Here is an 8,480-nt window from a genome sequence, read left to right as displayed (position 1 = left end):
ATTTGCATTAGTAGCTTCAATTAACAGATCAATTGAAAAATCTCCGGCCTACCACAGTAAAATATATTTTTTTGGAAAAATAAGTATTTTTATTCAACATAATGCCCTTCAAGAGCGATACACTGATAATAGCGACCCTCCAAATTTTCTATACAATTTTTGTAGTATGATTTGTCCTTTGCTTCAAAATGGGCCTCAGTTTCGGCGATGACCTCTTCATTCGACGAATATTTCTTCCCAACGAGCATTCTTTTGAGATCTGAGAACAAGAAATAGTCGCTGGAGAATACGGTGGATAATGAAGCAATTCGAAGCCTAATTCATGCAACACTTTCTTTTTCTTCAAATGTGGCCGTTTTTTCGGCTATTTCATCCTTCAAACGGTCCAATAATGCTATGTAATAGTCGCTGTTGTTGATCCTTTCTTTTTCAAGGTAGTCAATGAAAATTATATCATGCGCATCCCAAAATACAGACGCCATAACCTTGCCGACTGATGCGTTTTCCCACGCTTTGTACCGGGTTCATCGTGTCCAGTCCTCTCGGATGACTGTTCGATTGACTTCGAAGGGAAATGATGGAGACATGTTTCATCCATTATCACATATCGACGCAAAAACTCGGGTTTATTATGCTTGATCATCTTCAAACGCTACTTTGAATCATCAACTCGTCGTTGTTTTTGGTCAAAAGTGAGATCGTACGGCACCAACTTTGCACGGAGCTTTCTCATACCCAAATATTCCTGAATGATACGATGTACTCGTTCAGTTGATATCTTTAGAGTGTCTGCTATTTCATTAAATTTCAATTTACTGTCATTCAAAATAACTTTGTAGATCTTTAAATTTTTTTAAATGTTTTCGTTGGTAACAACCTCTTTTGGGCGTTCCCCGCATTCACCGTCTTCGGTGCTCATTTCACCACCTCTAAACTTAGCATACCAATCCTTGATGGTTGATTTTCCTGGGGCAGTGTCCGCAAACTCGGCATCAAGCCAAGTTTTTGTTTCAACTGTATTTTTCCCTTCGAAAACAATATTTTATCAACACGCGAAATACAATATGAAATTTTTTTTATCTTTTTTTTTCACAATAACAAAAGCTGTTTCACTCAAAATGCTATAATTCACAAACTTATGATCCGACAGCTGTCAAATTTATACACGCATCTTTGGAGGATTAGGGATAACTAAAAACATATGGATTTATTTCTAGTAGCGCCATCTATGTGTCAGGCCTGGGACTTTTCAATTGGCCTGTTATCATTGTCAAATTTTTCAATATGTTTGCTATCGATATAACCTTGATTAGTCCTAGCAAATACATGGCACTTGATTTCAATAGTACTATTCTTCCAACTGACTATTGTGCTATTACCAGAGACTCTTTATATTTATTACACTCACTTTCTCCAAGTGTTATACCGATAATATGTTTACTTAATGTTCTTAATGTTCTACCACATTTCATGGCCAATATGTCTAGAATACTCATTCACTTCAATTCTATGAAAGTCCTAGTATTCTTATTAAAGTTATTTCAATTAAAGTCACCACTGACTAATCGATTCTTGATATTTCCTACTGATAAATCCTAGTTCAACCTTTCTTCTTTGTTTCTTGCTGTTGCTAACATAAAAGCATTTTCCTAAGTATGCATATAAGATAAATAATCCAATTAAAATCGAAACGTGCTGAAAAGTTCTATCGTTAAAATATCGAAATGATGGATATGAAAAGATATGTAACGTCAGTGTTTCGTAGCGCTTCTCCTTGGTGTTTGATTTGACATGGCGAATTTTTAATTTTTTGTTTTTTTTATTCAGATAATATTTTAGGATATTTATAAATAATTATGTCAGGAGCCTTTGCCTAAACAAATAATCTCTTTTTAGAAATGTTTTGAGGGAAACCGGTTTATCAAAAACAAAATAATGAACTTGAAGAACTGAAGCTCTTATTCTGACATTATTGGCTGAACGATGCATTACTATAGCGTTGAGACTGGAAATTAATAACAGAAATATATTCATAGGTTTATAATGAATATGAATTATTAATATATTAATATGAATAATGAATGTGTAGAATGTAATTACAATAGATACTCAAGATCTGCTACACTTGACCAGTGGTTAACTGGAATAAAATATTGACAATCTGAATAAAGCTTGGGTAATTTTGTATAGCTAGTGCTAAAGCTTTTTTCAAATTTAAACCGGCCAGTGTACTCCATTTCATGAGAAAACATCGTGATAATGTTCCAAGACTGTATATTAATTTAAACTTGTTATGTATTACATTATCTTATATGTTATTACTTATGTCAATAGTGTTTTATATCTTATATTCACATCCACCTTGCTGTTCGCGTTACTCAAGAATCAAGCTAAAACTTATATAGCCCCAATGGCTAGTTTAAAGATACTGATCTAAAGATATTATTTAGGATCGAAGAGCTTGATTTATCACTCAGTAATAAAGCCTATTTGGCTTTATGAGTTTAGTAATCTAATGCTACCAAAACGAAGTTTTACAACTAATTATCGCTATCTATACACGGATGCGCTATAACATGACTTGCACACTTTGAAAACCAATACATGGTTTCGTCGCAAGATATCAAAGAAGGTTACTAAATCACAGCCACGTGAAGCAATGAAATATTTAAAACGAACTAGAACACACAAATTTTTACAGTGTATAAATGTTACTCTTAACTTTTATCTAATAACTTTATCTTTAACTATTAACTTTATCTTAAGCGTATTAACTGTTCTGATTTTAATTTGCAAATACGTATTGATGTATTTATGTCGCTATTAAATTATTAGATATTAGATATTAATAAAATAAAGTTATAGATTAATTTATATAAGGCTTTGCTAAAATTATCTAATTAAATATTTAATAGAATATTAAAGAAATTTCCCTATGATTGTTCTTTTGATACACCAAAAAGTAAAATATTGTAAAACGCGATAAGCGATTTATAATTCCACACAATTGTAATTGTTTTTCCTCTCGAAATGTTCCACCCAATAGTAAAAGCACTCCAGAAAGTTATAAAAAGCTTTTATGATTGCATTTTATTGATCTAAACAGAAACTTTTATATAAAGCAAATATTTGAAAAAGTTTTACGCGCAGAAACGTTACTTTATATTATTCGCCGAAACTGTAACATTTTGTATTCCTGTCAGGCGGGGCCTGTCTACTTGTTTGGTTTGAACACATTCTCGTATGATCCAGCTTTTACATATCCACGTTTGTACTCAAGATACGTGTCCGTGCTTCCGGTTAGAGAAACAAAAATCCCGAAAAATGTCAACTACGTTATCCTATTTCAATATTCTATATGAATATATCATTATATTATATATTGTATAATGTAATGTATAGTTCTGCTTGGAAATAATAGCCAATTCAAAATAGCAGTAACATGGGAAACGTCACAATGTTGCCGCAAGCTACCCTGAATTTTAGTACATTTAGGCTCTGACATAACAAAATTTTAATATAAATTAAATAATTGAACAAATAATCTATTAAATATAATTTATTTTAACATTATAGTACATCAAATGCATTTATTATCGAAGATCTTAAAACTACAATTAATTTTAAAGCCACAATAATTTATAGGTTAGAGTTGTTTAATTATATATACATTAAGCTTTTTTTCTACACTAGTACCGGTAGGGTTCTAGACGCGTTTTTGTATGTAGTGGTATCCTCCAAAGGCCTAGTCCACTTAACTAACAATTGTATATCTGAGTAATGTATTTTACTTCCATTAGAGAGCATATTTACGTTTGGTTCTTGTTTCTTTTGATGCAATATATACTTGTAAAGTCATTGGAATATTACTATATTTCTCTTTAGATTGTCCTGTTACTATTTGTATACATCTTTTTTGATAAAACTACATTTAATCACTGAATCCTCCTTAATGCCTTTGCCATATCTGCAAAACAGTTAGTGTTATTTCTCTCCTCATACATGTTAACCAAACGTTATACAATATATAGTAGAACGTATAATACAATTCCCTACAACCAAAATATATTAATTGTATACTGACCTTTAGTGGTTTCCTCTTTCATCACCCGGTCTTAGTAATCGTCAACATTGAATCATAAACCAACATTCATAAAGTTTCATTCAATCGCTCTCACTTTGAGATAAACTAGTCGAGTGAATAACTAAGCTGTTTATTTCCAATCTATCGAAAACTTGCTCAAGTTTCTACCATTTGTCAATTTCTTCTTTAATGTGTCTGATTGAGCTGACACAAACCGAAGATGGTATTTTCAACAATGTCTCTTTCCATAAATCCAGACAGTTCTGTTTTGAATATCCTCCTCGACCTGAATATCTATTGTAATAATTCTTTGCAATACCCCGTATCAACTCAATTGGATTAAAAATGCAGTGATAGGGAGGAAGACGTAATATTCTGTGGCCATAACATTCAATAATCTGATCTACTATGTATCTTTTCTCAGGCTTATTTCTAAAGAAGTAAATTACATAAAATGCAATTAATTATTTCATTTATATTTACCAAGTAACAGCATGAAGAACTATATGTCTGCAATAAATAAATCTTCTGTCTAACAAAACCTAATCGATAGTTATTCCAACATTTACCTTTTTCCATCAGCTTTCATTGTCTTTAAACTAATTATAAATGATCTTGCCATGAGCAACCCAACGTACCATTCTGAAATATTCATGTCTCATTTAAATATATAAATTGATATATTTCTTCCTTGATTTTGTTAAATGTTTTTAAAATTGTATTCTTTTAAAAGAAATCTCTGGAAGTTCCATTAAACCCCTTCGTGGGTTATCTTTACCACTTAAATCCTATATTATCCAACAATGTATCAACGGATGTTCTACATCTCTTAAATAGCTGTATATCTTCTGGATTTTTATGGATACTTTCCAGACTAACAATTTTCTCTGAAATAATTGTATTAAATTATGTTCCGCCTGAAAAAAATACTTACTGTTTAATACATTTCGTATATTTGATATCTGAAACACCAACCTGTTGCGAATAAACACGGTTTCTTTTTGGCGAATTTATGGTTATATCGTTTTTTATTTATTGAGAAATATTAGTGACTGTGTCCGTACTAATATACAGTGCAGTATTTTCAATAAAAACCGAGTTAAAACAACGTTTGCTGGTTTATAACCCGTAATTATAATATTTTGAAGAAGTTTGGCAAACGGACAACTTTTGCAGGCTCATTCCGTTACATCTTCGAACTTCTTTAATAATATTCTATCTGTTTTTAAATAGAATACAATGACAAGGATAGTATTATCTGACTGTAAAATTAATTTACAACTTTAGACAGACACATATTGACACTCATGTTACTGATATTTTGAATTGACTATATATTATATATTGTATAATGTAATGTATAGTTACACTTAGACAATATTTAAAAATGTATTAAATGTTCAAGAAAGTAATAAAGGGTTGAGGAAAGACTATTTTAAAAACATTTATTATACACATCAAACGCTTCTGAATGATGATGATGATGTTCGATAGATGACTTTTGTAATTCTCTGATAAAATATAATTCCACCACTGTAGGGCTTTTGAGAATTCTGACCGATAAATTGAACCAAGTGGTTTTATCAAGTTTCTATCAAATCCAACGCTATAGAGACCGAAACAAATGTAGTCAGATCGTGCAAGATTCGCACTATACGATTAACAAAAAGTTCCCAGTCGATCTCTTGCTTGAACTCTCTCCAAGTCACAAGAGATTTATGTAATCTAACCGTGCTGTGATGAAACGCTGTTGGTGTGTTGCCGCCTTTCCCATTAAACAATTCTGGTCATTTATTTTAATATTCTACTTCAATCGTGTCGTTGTCGATAGTAGAAATTTGTTTTAATGGTTTATAGTCTAGTTATTAACTATTAATTCCAGAAAGATGAATTTCAGTTTTGTGAATCCAGAATTTTAGGATATTAGAGCCAGTTTCGTCCTTGGCCTTGAAATTCTTCAAAAACCAACGGGAGGAATTCAATTATAGCATTGGCATTCACATAAGAACTCATCTTCATAAAGGCAACATTATTCTATATAAAGATTAAGTATAAATTCAAAAAGAATTAAGTATAAGCAAGAATATGACAAAAATTTGATTGTTTTAACGTCACTGTGTCTATATCTCGAATATTTTGTGTTGTGATCTTTGAAATGTAGTATAGAATCATCGAATAAGTATTACTAGACATACACGACTTTAAGTATTTCTTGAGCAACTACGAAATTGCTTTTTTCGCAACTTTCAATTAGGTACCGCAATAAAAATAGTAAATACCTTAAAATAGGATTAAACTGGGTTATTTATTCAAATTGATTTCGGACTCTTCAGAGTAATCAGTAATCCCCCTGAAATAATACGGTGCGTTTGAGTCTTGATTCGATTCTGATCTTCTGAATTGACTCCAAATAATGTCATCGAAGGATTATTTAAAGCTTAGTGAGTACAAATCTGGATTCTTGTATCGTATATATACATTCTGGATCAGTCTTAGCATAGTTACGAAATCATACGACTGAAATATTGAATTAAAAAAAATGAGAGAACATTGAGGAGCCAATGCGGCGAAAAACTCAATCAACCAAGCGTCAATCTTTGCGTTCGATCTCTCGAGACCAATAGCTTCATAAAACTTTCCTTCAACACTCCTCGAACAAAGTAGATGACTGAAAATATGTATAATAAGCCTTTTTTACCGTACAATTTTTACATGTGTATATAACAAGTCAATTGAAAAGTATCCGGCCTGAAACATAGATGGCACTACTAAAATTAAACCCATACATTTTCTAGTTAGCCCTAACCCTCAAAAGATGCATGTATAAATTTGACAGCTGTCGGATCATTAGTTTGTAAATTATAGCCTTTTGAGTGAAACAAGCAACTTTTGTTATTGTGAAAAGAATGGATAAAAAGGAATTTCGCGTGTTGATAAAATATTGCTTTTTAAAGGAAAAAGATACAGTTGAAGTTGTTGATACAAGGATTGGTATGCTAAGGTTAGACGTGGTGAAATGAGCAGCGAAGATGGTGAACGCAGTTGATGCCCAAAAGGGGTTGTTGAATGACTCTAAATTGAAATTGAATGAAATAGAAGACACTCTAAAGTTATGAGCTGAACGTCTACATCATATCCTTCACGAATATTTGGGAATGAGAAAGCTCTGTTCAAAGTGGGTACAACGCGAATTCACTTTTGACCAAAAACAACGACGAGTTGATGATTCGGAGCAATGTTTGAAGATGATGAAGCGTAATAAACCCAAGTTTTTGCATCGATATGTGACAATGGATGAAACATGGCTCCATCATTTCACTCCAAAGTCCAATCGACAGTCATCCGAGTGGACTGCGCATGATGATCCCGCTCGAAAGCGTGGGAAAAAGCAACAATTATCAATTGTAGTCGATATCGATCCCCATTGATGGTTTTATTGACTAATGTCTTCAAATACTCATCTTCAAATTGTTTGACTCAAAACTCTCTTTAACTTCGGTGCCAAAATCACCATTTTGAAATTATCGATACCAGTATTCATATATTGAAATCGATATGATCGATTACCATAAGCTTCACACAGCATTCGATAACATTCAGCTTTTTATTTCTTCAGATTAAGGTAAAAAATATAAAATTTCCCACAAATGCCATTTACTCGGTATAAATTCAAATAAAATGTACCTATTGCGATTTAATATACAATAACACCATCTGTTGTAGATATTTTTAAATTAACTCTCATACCTAACTTATTCTCCAGACATATGGTCTTCTGATTACAACTTGTTTCAATAGCTGATTGGATTGATCTCAAACTAATATAATTATTTTAATCGCACCTTTAATTAACAATATCGCTATATTAGTAGAAAATAGACCTCAATAAATATCTTTTTAAAGTGAATAATTGATTAAAATACATGCAAGTACCTTATATCTCAGAGCAAACATTTATTAAATTTAATATTTTCTAATATTACGATTACAGCTAATCTACTTTATAGTATCGTGAATGAAGAGAACCGAGTTAAGATTATTAGATCTAAAACTACTTCCCCGTCAAGCTGTGAAAACCTAATACGTATCTGGTCGTGGATTAGAGATCGTATTAAAATTGGCAGAACGACAAAATTACTCCAAGTAAAATAGAGACAAGGAAGTTGGAGTTTGTTTTCGTCGATTGCAGTTTCTCGCTGCGTCTTCATTTCAATTGCATTATCCGTTTATACGGTTGCGGTGGACTTGCATCGAGTAAAACGGTCGTTAAAAAACAATTTAGAAGTTCGATGATATTTTTCAGTTTTTATTGCTCTATTCAGCGTTTTGTGTTAGCTGAAATATGGAGGATTTTAGTGGCTTTGGAATATGGTTAATGAAATATATTGAACGAATG

The sequence above is a fragment of the Rhynchophorus ferrugineus genome, unplaced genomic scaffold (genome assembly GCF_030347505.1).
Source record: "Rhynchophorus ferrugineus isolate W39M unplaced genomic scaffold, kcgeb_rfMv2 rfM2, whole genome shotgun sequence".
Classification (NCBI taxonomy): domain Eukaryota; kingdom Metazoa; phylum Arthropoda; class Insecta; order Coleoptera; family Curculionidae; genus Rhynchophorus; species Rhynchophorus ferrugineus.
Note: the sequence above shows the minus strand (reverse complement) of the source record.